Below are 16,367 nucleotides of genomic sequence, written 5' to 3'. Positions count from 1 at the left end.
CAGTAATTTTTGATTTTAGCCTTATTATGCCCTTCCTTTTATTTTCTTTGGGTTTAATGTGCTGTTCATTTTTTAACTTTTTTATATGAATGATTAAGCGATTTTCAACCATTAGTTTATATATGTGCTTGAAGTTGTCTATATTTGAGTCAGTTTTTGAGTTTCGTCTTCTCATCTCTGAGTAATAGAAGTAGACAAGGTCATTTGCAATATCTCTTTTAGGTCTATATTTCATTATCTTTAAATAGACAAGAAAAAGACAGTATTCAAGGTGCTTGACAAAGTTTAGAAGCTTAGAGACACTGTCATCCCTCAGTATCTGTAGGGAATTTGTTCCAGGAGCTCCATGGATGCACATCCCCCCAGATACTTTTAATCATCTCTAGATTACTTATAATACCTAATACAATGTAAATACTACATAAAGAGTTGTAAATACAATGTAAATGCTGTGTAAATAGTTGCCACAGGGCAAATTCAAGTTTTGTTTTTTGAAACTTCTGGAATTTTTTGTTCTCCCAAGTATTTTCCATTTGAGGTTGGTTGAGTCCATGATACAGAAACTGTGAATACGGAGGGCTGACTGTACCATGCTTTACTTTCTGCCTGGAGTGTCTCTTATACCAATCTTTTTTTGAAAAGTAACAAATGATTCACAAACAGTAAAGAATTTCATGCTGATTATATCCCATAATAATTCTGATTGGCTACATAAATATATTGATACATTATCTGTGGAAAAACTTCCTAAATTCAAAGTGTAATAAAATTTTCAAAGTCATATATTTTTATTATTTTGTTGGTAGCACTCATTGCTATATCACTGATTGATGACAGTATTACAAATAAAATATCTGTTCATTTTCACTGGGACCCTGGGTACCTCTATTTGTCAGTATTTGATATTCAATTTATTATGTAAAGTTGGAAGTGAAAAGCTCCATTTCTGTTTATAATATATATTATTAAAGGGTTTCCAGTAAATGGACTGACATTCTTACTAATTTCAATGTGGACAATTTTTTTCCTTATTATGTACAGCTTTATGGCTATATTTGCCATAAAATTTAAGCTCATGAAATTGCTTTAAGAGAAACATATGTTTTAGAAGACCTAGAAATAGCAGTCCAAAAAAATGTTTGGAACTTCTCTGATCTCTGGGTGACCTACTTAAGGTCCTTAACTCTGTTTATTTGAGATCCCTTTTAATGGATTTGTGATGTTACCATCTAAATAATCAGTCACACTCAATTTAGTTTATGGATGTCATTCCAACAAAATTAGTTATGAGCCGTTCGAAACAATCTTGATAAGTAAAACCATCACCAAACATAAATAAAACGTACAACCAGTGTGCTTCTAAGTATGGCCATCTTACGTTTTAATGCTCAGAACTCATAAAATGAGCAAGCTGGGCAATTCATGTTTTTAGTTACAATCAGGGTGTTGTCCTTGGAGTACGATTTCAATAATTTAAAAGATTATTGGGTATGATGACTTTTATGGTATGTATTTTAAACAGAAGAGACTACATGGCTCACATTTGTGAAATACATTTATTTTCTTCTTTTTCCACAATGGTATGTTAATTTAACGTTAAAGAGGACACTTGATATGTCCAATTCTGTACTTATATTTACTCCTTGAATTTAAAAAAGTGCACTTCTGTATGAAAATCAGAGTTATCTTACGTTACCAGATTTGTTTTCTCTTGCTGCCCTTCATCAAGATGACAGTACAGGTCCAATAATCAGCACAACCTACATGCTCTGGGTTACTTTTCTAATATTGGCGCTCATTATAAATGTGGAGTTCCCAGGTCCCCCAGTAAAGTCCCAACTTTCTCTTCAGTGGGATTTCCTCTAGGTATGCTCAGCTTATTCCAGACTGGACCATTCTCTGTCCTCCTCACAAGTTTTGAATCTGTATCCATGCCCGTCTTTATTCCTCCCTCTAAAATGCACTCTATTTCTCCCCGAGTTCTTCAAGATTTGGTCCTTTATTACTTCTACATGGAATCTTTTCTAATTTGTCATTCTGGTGTAACTGTTCCCTCTTCTGAAACTCCATGGGACTGAATTTGTACCACTGAGATAGAAAGAGCATGGGTTTTAGAGATCAAATTGTATTAACTTTGTTAAGATCACATTAACTTTTATGTGGCCTTAAGTTCCTTCTGATTTCCTTACCTTATCAAACTGAAATAATAATACCCTTCAGGATGGTTGTGAAAATTAAAGGAGATTGTGCAAAGGACCAACCACAATGTCTGGCACATTTTAGGCACCTAAATATTAACTCATAAATACTAGTTCCTTGCCACATATCTCACTTTCTTACCTCACTCTGATATGCATTCTAGTTAATTTTTATATCTTATTTCTATCCCCTCCCCTTCCCATAGTCATGCCTCCCCAACTAAATAAGGAATTTTTTGAGTATAGGAGTCTGGTTTTCCACTATATATTAGTTATTCACATAATTAGTATTCGTTCGATTCCTGTTGTTTGCCCGTAGCCATTTAGGGCACTGATGATGTACCGACATTCCTACTGTCTGTAGGGGACTGGTTTCAGGACCCCCACGGTTACCCACATCCACAGATGCTCAGGTCCCATATATAAAATAGCATAGTATTTGCATATAACCTATGCATATCCTCCCATATGCTTTAAATCATCTCTAGAGTAACTTGTAATACCTAATACAATGTGTATGCTATCTAAATCATTATAAATACAATGTAAATGCTACATATATAGTTGCTGGCACACAGAAAATTCAAGTTTTGCTTTCTGGAACTTTGGACTTTTTTTTCCAAAGGTTTTCAATCCACAATTGGTAGAGTCCTCGGACGCAGAACCTGTGGCTGACTGTATAGATGACAATGTTGATCTTGACTAGATGTGCTCGCTTACTTGTCAGTGGGTGAGATCCATCAACATTATAATACACTGTAGTATATAAGCCAGGAAAGAGACGCATGCAGATTCCATGGGACCTTTGAAGAGAGGTGCCCGAACCTCTGAGTATATGCATGTGATATGGTGGAAGGTGTCTGGAGAAGGTGGCACTCAAACTGAGCCTTGAGAGATAAAGTAGGAGTTTTCTAAATGCAGAACACAAAACAGGGCATTACGGTTATTGAAAACAAGCTGTCTCAAACTAGGAAGTGAGAGGGAGTTTGGGTCCCATGGGATGTATGTGCTTAGATGCGAGAGTTGATGCCAAGAGGAAGATGTAGGCCTTATGGGGACCTCAGGGGTCCTGCTGAGGTTGGATTTTATCCTGAATGCAACGTGATCGAGTTAAGCAAGAAAGAGCATTAGGACCATAGTCTGTGGGTATATCGGAGTCATATCAGACTTGAATCACAGGGAACACCAGGAGGTGATTGCAGTAATCCAGATAAAATTGTTGGGGCCAAACAACCACACTGGCCATGAAAATGGAAAGAAAAGATGTATTGAAATAGGCTTAGCTGGCTATTTTAGATCGATAACTTTATGGAGGCTGAGAGGAAAAAGGAAGAGTGACTAAGGGGGGACCACTGCATTGCATTGTAGACAGTTATTGTTAAAACCCTAGTTCTTCCCCTTTCATATTTTTATATACTTTTTCTTTATGAAATCAAATGAGATAAGACGAAGTGTAAAACTGTAGTATTAACCTTCTCCATATCAAATATCCTGGAGTGGATGGCGATGACATGCTTTAAAAAGCACAGCATAATGCAGCATACAAAGCTTTCCTCAGTCTGAATTAACTGAATGTGACAAGATAAACTTTGAAATTCACAAAGTCTCAGAGGGTAAGTAGATGTATCAGTATAAAATAGAAAAACTTAAAGCTTTTCTGAAACCTGATGAAAAACTTATTATTGAGCTATCAAGACATTCTTAGCACTGATAAGAGCAATGGAGAACCGGAGACACGTTAGATGTCAACTGTGCATAAAACCTCTGGGATACTCCTTCTGTCTCGTCTTCCCCATTATGAATTTGAAAAGGGTGTTTTAGAAACATTTTTATCAGCAGTTGGACAGTATTTTCCCACTAAGAATGCCTTCTACTGCCTTATTAACAAAATGAATTATGCCAGTACCTCTAACTTTTCCAAATAGATCTTTAGGTTTGTAATGATTTTTGAATCTTATCTGGATGGTCTCCAAATCCACCCAGTACCACTACCCTCTCTGTTCTGCTGATGAGAACACTGAGGCCCAGAGAGGTTAAACAACTTGTCTGAGGTCACACAGCTGGCTTCATACAGTCTTGGCTTCAGCATTCAGCTCTAATCACTGTGCTGCTTCTTGACTTTCTTGTGCTGATTAAATAGTATTTTAGTGGTGATAGTGCTTTAGTAAGTACCTCACCAAAGTACTAGCCATATGGTAAGCCTGTTGGCCCACCAATTCTTACATTTTGTACTTCAATTTATATATAATAGCCTGATTTTTAAAATTCTAGCTTCATATTCTGAATCCTTGCCCAGCTTAATCCTAAGGTCTTTCCTTTGGCTGATTATTCCATATTTTCCCATTTTTTCCACAGTAGTATCTTCTTACATTTCATTTTCTGTTTCCTGACCACTCCAGATTATTTAACCAACTTCGTCTCTTAACACACCTCGCCTGAGGTGAATCATCAGTAACTTGAGCAGCTCTGTTTTCTGGTCTGTTACCCAGGTAATTTATAAAATTGTAAACCAGATCAATCCCTCTGATCTTTCACGTGATGTTCCTCCCAGGCTGACCCTGCTTCAGTTCTCAGTGCACCCCGAATAGTGGTTGTAGGTTGTACTCAGAGCTGCAGACAGACCCTGAAACTGTAGACACCAGCAAGCAGCATGCTCTAGGCTACCCTGGAAGAGAAGACTGGAAACAAGCAGGCTTCTACGGGATTCTTTTTCATTTTCATTTCCTAATTCACAAGCTAAATAAGCTTGAGAACCACTGGTGCAGTGTGTATTTTTTCTTAGTTTTGTTTTATCCCTGGCCACTGGAGAATAGATACATTCCTTTCAAGTGTTATGTACTTTTTTAGTTTGAGAAAAACTTCAAAAATCCAAAAAATGTAAATAAAAACATATAACATGTACCCAAATTTATCGCTCATATTTAACAACTATTAACATTTTTCTTGAGTTTGATTCTGCTCTTCCTTTTGCACAAAGAAAACACTATAGCTCCAATCCCCTTGAACCACCACTGCCAATCTCATCTCCCCCTGGTTCAAATCGATCACTGCTATCAATTTAGTTTAAACCTTTCAGTCCTTTATGTTTTTTTTTTCTTTTAATTTGTAAAGCAGATTTTTGTTAAGAAAATCATGATTTCACACTGACTTCAGTTATAAAATGAGTGGTACTCTGATGAGGGGAGGATTTTTTAGTTTTAGTCCTTAGTTGTAATAAAAGTAAACTCAAAATTGTTTCAATATCAGATTCTCTTTATATTCATAACATCACTTAACCACTTAAGCCTGCTCCCCTCTCGCTGGTCTTCTCCAGTCAGCATCATCTGCAGGTCTCTCCCAGCATCCTTAGGTGACCAGATGGAGTAAAGAGGTATCTTGGGCCCATGTCACATACGTATGTCCCAGCCATCTTTTTGTTCATTAAAATCCAAATTTTTTTTTTGTTGAGCTTTATGAAGTACTATTCCTTATCAGTGAGACATATTGCTATAGCCAGACTCTTCAGATGATGGCAACAGTGACAAACGTGAGCAGAAGGAGATGGGTGAGGTGCTTAAATTATGTGAGTAGATGTGTGTCCTAATGGGATTGCTCAGTTCACAGCTCCGTTAACTAATTTCTGTTAACTGAGATGAATCTGTAATGTTTGGCGCGAAAAGAATTAAGAGCATTGCTGGAAAAATCTAAGAATCATTTCTACGTTTAACTTCATTCATTCATTCACCCAGTCAGCAGGTATCTAGGCTGGGTGCTCTCGAAGCAGAGCCAGAGAGGGAAATGTTAGTGTTAAATGGTTTTAGAGGGAGAGCTTTTAGGGGAAACTTGTAGAGAAGTGAGGGAATCAGGATAAGGCTGTGGAAACGTGGTTTTAGATGAAGTCTGGCCTCAGCCTCTTCACAGGGATATCTGGAGCGTGCATGACACTGCTCAGTTATCCCACTGGGAGCAAGAGGGTCACCTTTTTTGCCCCCATATCAGTGAGTCCAAATGTGGCCTCTTTGAGCCCAAATTTCATCATAGGGTTGTTGTAAGGATTAAATGACATATGTCACATGCATCTAGGACAGTGAAAATGAAATCTCTTCCCTGTAAGTCTGTATTTTCTTCTGTCCATATGTAGGTGAGGATCACATCTTCTGCCCCTTCCTCACTTCTTAGCTGCTTTTAAAATATATATATAATGTATGTATCTCCACATTGGTATCTCTGGAGCATTTCAAATCCAAAATGTCCATCTCTTCATGCCAACTTTTCCTTTATAAATGTCCTCCAGCCCCTTTTCTGTACCTCATTCGTGGTGGGTATCAGTAGGTCAGTGTTGAGTGTATGATTGGTAAAGGAAAAAATAGATATTTCCTCTCTGAACATATGGGATCCTGTATCTGGTCACCTAATCTATAATCAGTGTGCATTTTACCTTTCCCTGTCCTTCATCTTGCCAGCCAATCATTACAAAATCATGTCTACATTTCTCAAGGTCTGCCAAATATTTGCCTTTCTTTTCCCACAGTCACTGGCCATACCTGGACTGTTACATTAGTTTCTTCTCCTTCACTCTAGAGTTGTGATCAAATCCTTTCATTTCCATCCTCTGGGCCATAAATTTTTTTCCTCATCTTCTCTTGCCTGGACTCTTGCAGTAGCCTCCTGGTTAAACACTCGGCCTCCAACCTACCCTTCCTGAGCTTCAGACTGTCCAACCAATGACATTGATCATACACTCTCCTGCTCAGAACCCTTCAGTGACTCACACTGCCAGCAACCTCAAGTCCATACTCCTTAGTTTGAGCCCCATCTGTTTCACTATTGTAATTTCCAACCTTTCCTTCTCACATGCTTATGCTTAAACCATATGAACAGCTTGTGGCTCCCAAGTGTCACATGCATATTCATGACTCCATAACTTGCCACTTGCGGCTCTTGTAGCCTGGAATGCCCTTCCCTGTCAGATCTATATGGGAGATTCTTACTTTTTCTTCAAAATGCAAATCAAAGTCTTTTCTCCTAAGAAAAATTTCTTAGACCCTTCCTTCTCCTTTTCCTTTACAAGCAGGTGTTGTTTCCTTTCTTTGTGACACCATTAGTACTAAGTGCTTTTCAAAATGAGGAGCACCTACCGAGGAGTTCAAGACCATCCACTGGAGCATGGGAAGATGTTAGAGTTTATATTTACTTTGCTCTTGAAAATATGAGCTAAGGATTACTAATATTTAGTCTACAGAGTGGCATTGGTACCCTCATTTGTTCAGTTTGTCACATATGAAAATGGGACATATCCAGAGAGAATTGTGGGAGTTCGTATTTTGAGATGACAGTGATGCTCTCAGGTATTCATTTGATTTGCATAATATGACAACACATGACAGTTTATTGTTCTCTGTTTAGCAGATTTATGACTTATGTTACCTACTTTTAACTAAGCTGGCCCTCACATAATGGGCAGTGGCTTAAAAGATTCTTGAAAAAAAGCCCTGTGTTGGAAATAGGATTAATAATGTAAATATAAACAAATAACATGAAATCAACAGAAAATTGTATAAATATAACCATTGATAGAGAATCTGATTTAATTGGAAGAAAGATTCTTGAATAAGGTTACAGAGAACATCACACATGAAATATATTTGCTCCGTAATGATTCAAAACACAGCGTTTGCCACAGAGATTGAAAGTAGACCTGCAGAAAGCACTACACGATGTCACCAGTTTGATACACCATATAAAAACAAGACCTTTAAAGTACAGCCAGAGCTATTACAGTGCTTTGTAGTGAGTCGGGGACTGACCATGAAAATCTTTTATGCTACACAGTCTCACATGTAATCTCATTGTAAAGTATTTAAAAGATCTGTTAAGCGATCTGTCATTTGTCTTTTACAAAGTCAGGAGTTCACAGTTTGTTGATTTATCTGCGTGTTAATGGCTGTCTGAGAGATGCTACATAACAGATATTTTAAAAATTAAAAAACATTTAATTTGACCCTTCGTGCTAAAGGCCATGCTTTAGCAGTAAAATAGAAAATAACTCCTTAAAATAAAAACTTCTCTGGAGAGAGCATTTTTAAATCAGATGTTTATCACTATTTCAATTGTTAGGTTTTTTTGTGGCTGAAAATAAATGTGTGTTACTCTGTGTGATATAATAATTATATGTTTGGTCTTCATTCCCTTTCCCTGCACAAGAGCTTCTAAAACCCTTGTATAGTTTCCTGTGCAATAAGGGTATCTTTTATTATAATATTTTGTCTTCATCCCTAGTTCTAAGACCCTTGGACTCTCCAGAGTGACGAGAGTCTTTTATATGCTAATAAGATGACTCTAGGACCCCTAGAGAATTTTTGGGTATGAAAAATCCACACATTTGGTGTCAGAAGTAGAAATAGATCGTATTACTCTGAAAATGTCTCATTTCTGCACACTAGCACAATTTAGAATACAATTTCCTATAAATGAAGAATTTGAGTGAGTTGTGAACCCATTTATTCAAAATATAAAATGTGACACTCTCTGATTAGTTTGCAAAACACTGACATCAGGAAAGATGGAAATTCGCAAGCATAACTGTAACAAAAACCTTTATATTTTTGATAAATGAGATTGAAAAATGCATGTTGAACTATCGGGAGTGCAGTCAGTGTTGCACTTCCGTTTGCATCTACAAATCCAAATTTGTGAGCTCTTTTTCAACTATAATAAGTATCAAAATAAACTAAGTTTAGAACTGGGCCTTTCAGTTACACAAATAATAAAGTGTATTAATTACACTGTTCTTTCCAAAATATCCTTCTTTAATTTTTAATGAGAACAAAAAGTCTTTTTGTATTATTAACAGAGAAAATTTAAAAGTGTCTCTAAGGTATTGTTTTTCATCTTTAGCTCAGTTGTTATTTCTATTTTTGTATATTTTAGAATGTAACTTCTCAAAAAAAAAACCCTTTTATTAACAGTACATTTAGAGCCACTCACCTTGAATCATACATGTAATTCTTTATCAATTACATGTTTCCAACTCTGTCTTCCCTGCTAGATGCTGTTCTTTCCCTAAGGACAGGGATATTTCTTTGAACTGCCTCCTCCAGCGTGATTTCTGGAATATGGTAGATGTTTGATAAACTTTTGTTAAGCAAATGAGTAAGTGCAATGCCTGTTCCTTCCCATCCATTGGTGAGACATCCACTTAGGGAGTCCTCTCTCTGATGGATAGATGATGGGTCCTCCATTTCCAATGAGATGAAAGTCAGACTCTTACACATGGTGTTTAGGAAAACTGTACACTCTGCCTCACCCTACCTATCCAGCTCTGCTCTCCTCCATGTAACTATATTTTAGACATACTCAGTGTTTTCCCCAAACTTCTCTTGTATCTTCAAACTTCTGCGTGTTTGTCTGTTCCTCTGCCTGGAAGCACTGTCCATTCATCCCTGTCAGTTAAAATCATATAAAATCATCAAGATCCAGTTGTCTTCAGTCAGAATTAATTTGCTTCTCTTTTGTGTCCCCATTGAACTTTGTTTTGATTTCTATTATATTAGATAACATTATTATATTATATTAACTTCTCTTATATCATTCTGACATGAATTGTATTTATCTTATGTCTCTCTTGTGATGTGGGCTTCTTGAAAGTGGGAGCTCTGGATTATTCATTTTATAACCCTTCACACCTAATAATCTGCTTTACTAACTGGTAATACATAATATATGTTTAATACACTTATGTGTTCTTTTATGCTTTATGCAAACTTTTTTTGCATGCTTAGAAGGTACAGGGCATGGTTATAGGTACTAGTTAAATATATATATATATTTTAAAAAGATGATGGTGGGGGTGAGGTCCCCAGCACCCATGATGAAAGGCTGGGCTGACCACCACCACTGCGGTGCCTAATTAGAGATCCTGGCAGGCACTAGAGTTCTGACTATGGGCCGGGGATGACCCCCTCCTAATCCCGAGGCACAGCAAACCCTGAGAGCGCAAAGGAGAGACTCCCACCTCTGGGAATGAGCTCAAGGAAAGGAATATCTAATTGAAGAGAGAGAAATGGGAACAGGGGAGAGAAGGCTTTAAAATCTATTTCTCAGGACTTAGAGAGCAAGCACAGCTGGGCCTGGAAGAATGAGGAGAGAGCGGGAAAGAGGGCCTCAGGACCTGGCCAGTTACTTTAACCCATCCCCATAAGTCTCTAATAATCCTGGCTGTGAAAGGGGATGGGAGCAGGGGTGTGGGGAGTGGGGTGTAAGATCTAGCTCTGATGGAGGCAAGGGAGCACCAGCTGTGGTTGCAGTGGAGTCGGGGACCATTCTTGCAGCATTCTTCTGGGAAAAGATACCTTTGTAACATCACCGGTGAGGAGGGGGCCAAATGAACATCCAAGATAAATCAACACGAAGCATCAATGCAAGTACCATAGCGCACACCCCTTGAAGTCAGGTGGCCACTTCCAAGTTCCCCCTCCCCCACTACAGAGCCTTCAAGCCCTAGAATGTCAAGGGAGACATTGACACCATGTCTGAGAGACACCATGTAGAACCTTGGGGTTCTGAGGGATATACCTTCTGAGGCCCAGCTCCCTCCCAGGCAGGAGGGTAGGGGAGCTTTAGAAAAAAGAAGAAGAAGAAGGGAAAAAAAGATGATATTCTTTTGTCAGTAATGGTATGCCTAGTGAGGGGACAGTCCTAAGAATGCTATCAAGCAAGGGCTCTCTGCTCAGAGCGCATAGAAGCCAATCCCATGGTGCTGGCTTTTTATAGAAGAAAAGAGCTTTATTTTGAGATCAACCAGAAAAGAGACAGAGGACAGGAATCAAATCTGTCTCCCCAATCTGGGGTTCATGAACTTTTGTGAGTTCGGGGAGGAGGGCTGGTATGCAGACGCCCTGGCAAGACGGGTTTCAATTGGAGGCCTTTGGAACAGGGCCATTTCTGGTCAGGTGTGGTCAAGGGAGCTTCAGCACCAGGTCTTCCTGGACAGCGGGCCCTTTGACTCTGACGGGGTCCGGTGTTAAGGTTCGGGTCATGTCCCAGTCCTTTGGTTCGCAGCTGAGGAGGAGGTAGAAGTTTTGGTTCCAGGTGTTATTTGAGGTCAAAATTTCTCCTCTGCACATGCTTCGGCTGCATGACTTGCAGTTTTGTTCTGCTGTCTCTGAAAAACAACTCAGTATCTTGTTAGAAACAGGATAGGGCCAGTCTGGGCTGGTTCTGCGGTTACACGAGCAATGAAAAAGTTTCTTAAGGTGAAGTGCTTTCTGTGGAGCAGTTAGTTCAGCGGCAAGTACAGAAGTGAGAAATACTGAATGCTTCAAAGAGGAGGTGATATTTGAGTTGAACCTGTAAAGAATGGGCCTTAACAGTTTGTCAAGCAAAGTAGGGGGAAGGGAAGAAAAAACTTCCCAGAAAAAGTACACAAAACTAGGCACAGTACTTAAGGCGCCACCAATAATTCAGGACAGCCTTAGAGCATGTGACTGGAGTAGCTTACTGGAATGCAACCATTCCAGCAAACACTTATCACGTAGTAGGGGCTGGTCACTTTCCCAGCATGGGTGATCACATCAGGAACAAAAGAGCTAACCACCCTCTCCCAGCCTTCATACTTACTTACTTTTTTATTTTTATTTTTTAATGGAGGTGCTGGGGATTGAACCCAGGACCTCATGCATGCTAAGCACGTGCTCCACCACTGAGCTACTATACCCACCTCCCTCCCCAGCCTTCCTATTTATATTCTAGTTGATAGTGAGAGAGAAGAAGATAATGAAAATATGTAGTCCGTGCGATAGTAAGTGTCATGGGGAAAATAAAGTGGAAAAGGGGGCCAGAGTGGGGTTTAAAATTTTTAACAGGTCAGCCACGGAGGGCCTCACTGAGAAGTTGACTTTTGAGTAGCACTGGAATAGGGATTCGTCACTGGGATAGTAACCTGTTTTCAGCCTTTTGCCTCTAACAACATTTCTGTTGTATTTTACGCTTTATCTGTGTATTGAGTACTTTTTTTTTCTTCCTGGTGTGGTTTTAGAGATCCTCAGACTAACCTTAGGTAAATGGCAAGGGAGAGAACAGGACAAATGGTCCACACTCACATTCCTCCTGAAAGAGTAGAAGAGATTGCCCAGGAGACAAGAGAACTTTTCAAGTCCCAAGATGACATAAGCAGCTTTATGTCTTTAAAAAGTGCAGTTGTTGAAATGCCCACAAGCCTAGTCAGAAAATGCTGCACATACTGACTTTTCAGGGTCATTCCAGAGGCACTCCACAGTCATTGTCCTCACACAGTTCATAAAACAGTGAAGAAGAAAAAAAACATTTTATACCCACTCATTTCTTTAATTTGGGGTTCAAGAAGTGGGTTAGATACCAGAAGAGAAAAGGTGGCCAGATGCTGAATTTGCTGGGCAGTGTGAGCTGCCTTCCGCTCATCCTGGTGTGCTGGAGGTGTTGGCTCTGGACAACAGGTCCTTGTGGCTGTTTTCCCAATGGTGTTGTAAACATTTCTGTATTGAAACACTTAGGTGTATTATGGAGTGGCGTTCAAAATCTCCATCAGATTTTAAGAAAGCTTAAGAAAAAGCATAAGATGACAAAGAAATGTATTTTGAGGAGTGCTCTGGTCCTCTGCCCTCTAATTCCTCAGAGGTATTTGTTCCTTCTCCCCTGCCATTAGAATGACACTGGAAAATAGGCTGGGGTTGAAATGAATTTTTTACCTTCTGCTGCTAAAAGCAATATATATTATTTTTCTGATGACGCAGTAGTGTCTCTTCCCTTACAAAAGTCTATCGTGAAAACTTAATACCATGGGTACATGTCAGAAAACTTCAACAGTTTTTCTTTAGGTTATAAGTTCTCCATCTCTAATGCCTGTTTACATCCTATTTTTTATCTGGCTCAAGTGGTTAAAGTGTGGTAAATAAACCAGAGAGCACTGGGAATTTTTTCAAGTTGATGACCAATCACAAATTAGTATAAAAAAAATTCACAGATTGTGGTATAGCAAATAATATTATGATATATACAAATACAACTTATATTGTAAGTTTTAGGCAATAAGTATTACACGAAAGATATATTTTGGGTTATTAACCAAAAGAGACATGCCTAACCAGGGTCATGGAGAGCTGGTGGACTTCTGACTTGAATAGCCACAGGCCTGTCCGTCATTTGTCTTAGTGATCCAAAATATTTATTTTAACTTTATTTTGAAATGTGGTAAAAAATCTTTTGCTATTTAATTTCATGCAAGATCTACTTTATACTATGCCAAAGGTGGTTGGTTATTAGTGTGGTAGGATAAATTCACTTAAATATATTATGAATTTAACTAAGCTCAGCAAGAGGAGGAATTTTTACCTTCCCAGATACTCATCCATCTTATCTAAAGCAGTGCCCATTTGTAGACGGTCAATAAATATTTATTGAATGAACAATTCTGGAATGTTCTGGTATAAAAAAAGTATTCACTTATTAATTTTTGACTCTATCAAACTTTTATGTTATTACCCAATTAATAAGGGTTTTAAAAAATATAAATTACTAGATACTACATTTTCTGATAAAGATTTATCCAGTGGATACAGCATTCACCTGCCCCACACTCTGGTTTCATCTGTGTGTGCATCTCTGCACACTCATTCAGTTTTGTATTTTAATCTTCATTTCATTCTTCTATTCCTTTAAAAAAAAACTGATTAGAAATGCATTGTTTAATGTTGGAGAAAAGAGAAATAAGAGGCCTACTTACTGTTTTTCTTTTTTTGTCTGGAAAAGGGGAAATGAAGCTCCTACAAAGAAATTAGGTCAAGTCCCTAGAATTTGCCAAGCCAAATAGCTAGTTTTCCGAGTAAAGATAAAAGGCCCCATTTTGAACATACCATCTTAGTAGATTTCTTTTTGAAGACTAGACAAGTTTCAAAACATTCAGATTTTGTTAAAAGATTTGATCGTCAGCATGGCTTTGAATATTAGAGGAATTTCTTTTTACAGAAGTGTTATGATAGTGTTAGGAGACAAGGCAAGGAGAGTAAGTCGACTTAGAAAACTGTTTTGAAATGTTTAGCTTCCATCCGATGACGACTTTGCCACGGCTGTTCTCTACCTGCTGCTCCCAGGAGGGCCAGCCTCTGAAGAGCAAAGCGATGCACCGCAGTAGACTTCCTCCCATAAACGTTATCCCCTAATGTCTTCCTTCCTTTTATGGTTTGTTAGGATTTTCTGCATCTGGACATATCTGGATATATTAGTGATGAGTGATTGACGACTAAATAAACTATTTGTCCTCCAAAACAACTATTTTTAGAGCTGGAGTCTTTTCAGTCCCTTTGGCAGAAATAATGTTTTGCTTATCTTTTACTAAAAGGACTTTTCCCTCACAGCATTCAAAGAACATGTAATAATAATATTTCTCTTTCCACTTTTATCTTTCTTACTTTTTACTCTACTATGTTCCCTCATGTATTTTAATTCCCTCTGTAGAGGTGAGTCATCTTGGGTTTCAAGAGTTTAAGCGACTGACCAAACTAGGAGGACTCAGATGTAGGCCAGTGCTGGTTTTTAACAAACACTGCAATAGTCATAGCAAATTTATGTCTTCCCCTTTTTTGTGTTCTGTGGCAACACTGCCTAAATCAACGACTGTTTCTGTTTGAGGGCTCAAGGAAGTTTATTTCCCAACGTGGCAATGTAAATTTGCCTTAGTAGGAAGGTAATACATTGCTGTTCAGCAGAGAGGCTGAAGTGTTTACAAACATCACTTAACTCTCACATCTGTTTGCATCTCCTGTGTCTAAGTACCACTCTCTCTTTTATTAGTGATAATTATTAGTAGTACTTCTTACCTTTATTTCATTCCTTGTTTTAAAATAAGCCTTGTGGAAATGACATTCTTGATAACACCATGACCTCTTCTTCACTTGAAAATATCTTTCAGCAGCTTTTGGTTCTCAGTCAGTAATGTTATGCTTATACGTTATTGGTGATCATTACCATTTAATTCTGTTTTCATAATCATCCCTCTTTTTAAATTATTGAGCAAATATTTGTTAAGTGCCTCCTGTGTACCATGGTTCATCCCCTATTCTCATAGCCTAGCTTTCCTTTCTCATATTTCCTTTCTCCTCTCTCAGTAATGAGTGGACCATTACTATAACCATCTCTGTTTTAATGAACTACAGAGTTCCAGAAGATTTCTATGAGCTATTTGAAGGTCTTGTGTGTCTTTTTTTCCTCCTTCATCCTTATGTTTAACTATTACTGTTTTTCTAAAAGATAGCTAACCTTAAACCAATTTAAATACCAACTTACTGAAATATCATCCTCAAAATAAGCATCACTATTTTGCATCTTTTGCGCCTCAATAAATGAAAAGATATTAGCTTAATGTACCTTCATGAGCAACATTGCAAGAACAGATTGTGCTTGTTCTCACGAGGCCAATTTTCTTTCCTTATTTTGATAAAAACCTGGTCTTTATTCAATCTAATTACTTTTATTGCATCTGGGATCATCTAAAATTACTGTTGAAACATTAATAAATCCAATTTAAAAACTTTTTTAAATCACAGGGTTAAAAGAAGACTAGAGTTTAGCACCATATTTCTTTGCGCAGCCCCTTTATCAACACAGGCTCTAATTAATGGACAGCTTTAGTTTGTAAGATAATAAGAAATGAGAACAACTGGTGCTAACATAAATGTCAGCAACTAGCTGAACATCCTAATTAATTCCTCAAGCATTGCTGGTAACTGTTATGTACTGGAAAAATATCTCTGTATTAAACCACAGGCCAAGGAAATGTTACTGCAATGTGTTTTTTTCTCCCCGGGATTGTTGAAATTGACTCTGTTTAACTTTTATCAGCTTATGCTTCAAAGCTATTCTTGAGAGGAACAAATCATAATAGAATTGAAATTGTAGCAAATAAAATATATCTTAAGATCATTGTTCATTTAGGTAGAGAATTAACATCTTTTGATCCAAGGTGCTCCTAAATGCAGAGCAATGATTTTTAATCAAGTATTTTCTGAAAAAGAATCATTATATTGGCTTTATCAATCCATATGCTACCTGTGACAATAGTCATCACTTACTCAGTTGAAGTTTGTAATATTATAAGATACCTTGAAAAATAAGCTTTTTCTTGTTGTATTAAGTACTATGCAGAAGATAGTGGGTTTT

The 16,367-nt window shown here is 37.8% G+C and overlaps 1 protein-coding gene across 4 annotated transcripts in view; it reads left to right on the top strand.

The window, feature by feature from the left end:
• VWA8 (von Willebrand factor A domain containing 8) overlaps positions 1-16,367 on the top strand; it is a 297,615-nt gene that overhangs the window by 136,275 nt on the left and 144,973 nt on the right. The gene's annotated exons all lie outside the window — the stretch shown is intronic.

Source organism: Camelus dromedarius, chromosome 13, assembly GCF_036321535.1.
Source record: "Camelus dromedarius isolate mCamDro1 chromosome 13, mCamDro1.pat, whole genome shotgun sequence".
In the NCBI taxonomy this organism is placed as follows: domain Eukaryota; kingdom Metazoa; phylum Chordata; class Mammalia; order Artiodactyla; family Camelidae; genus Camelus; species Camelus dromedarius.
This window is presented reverse-complemented; position numbering and strand designations above follow the sequence as displayed.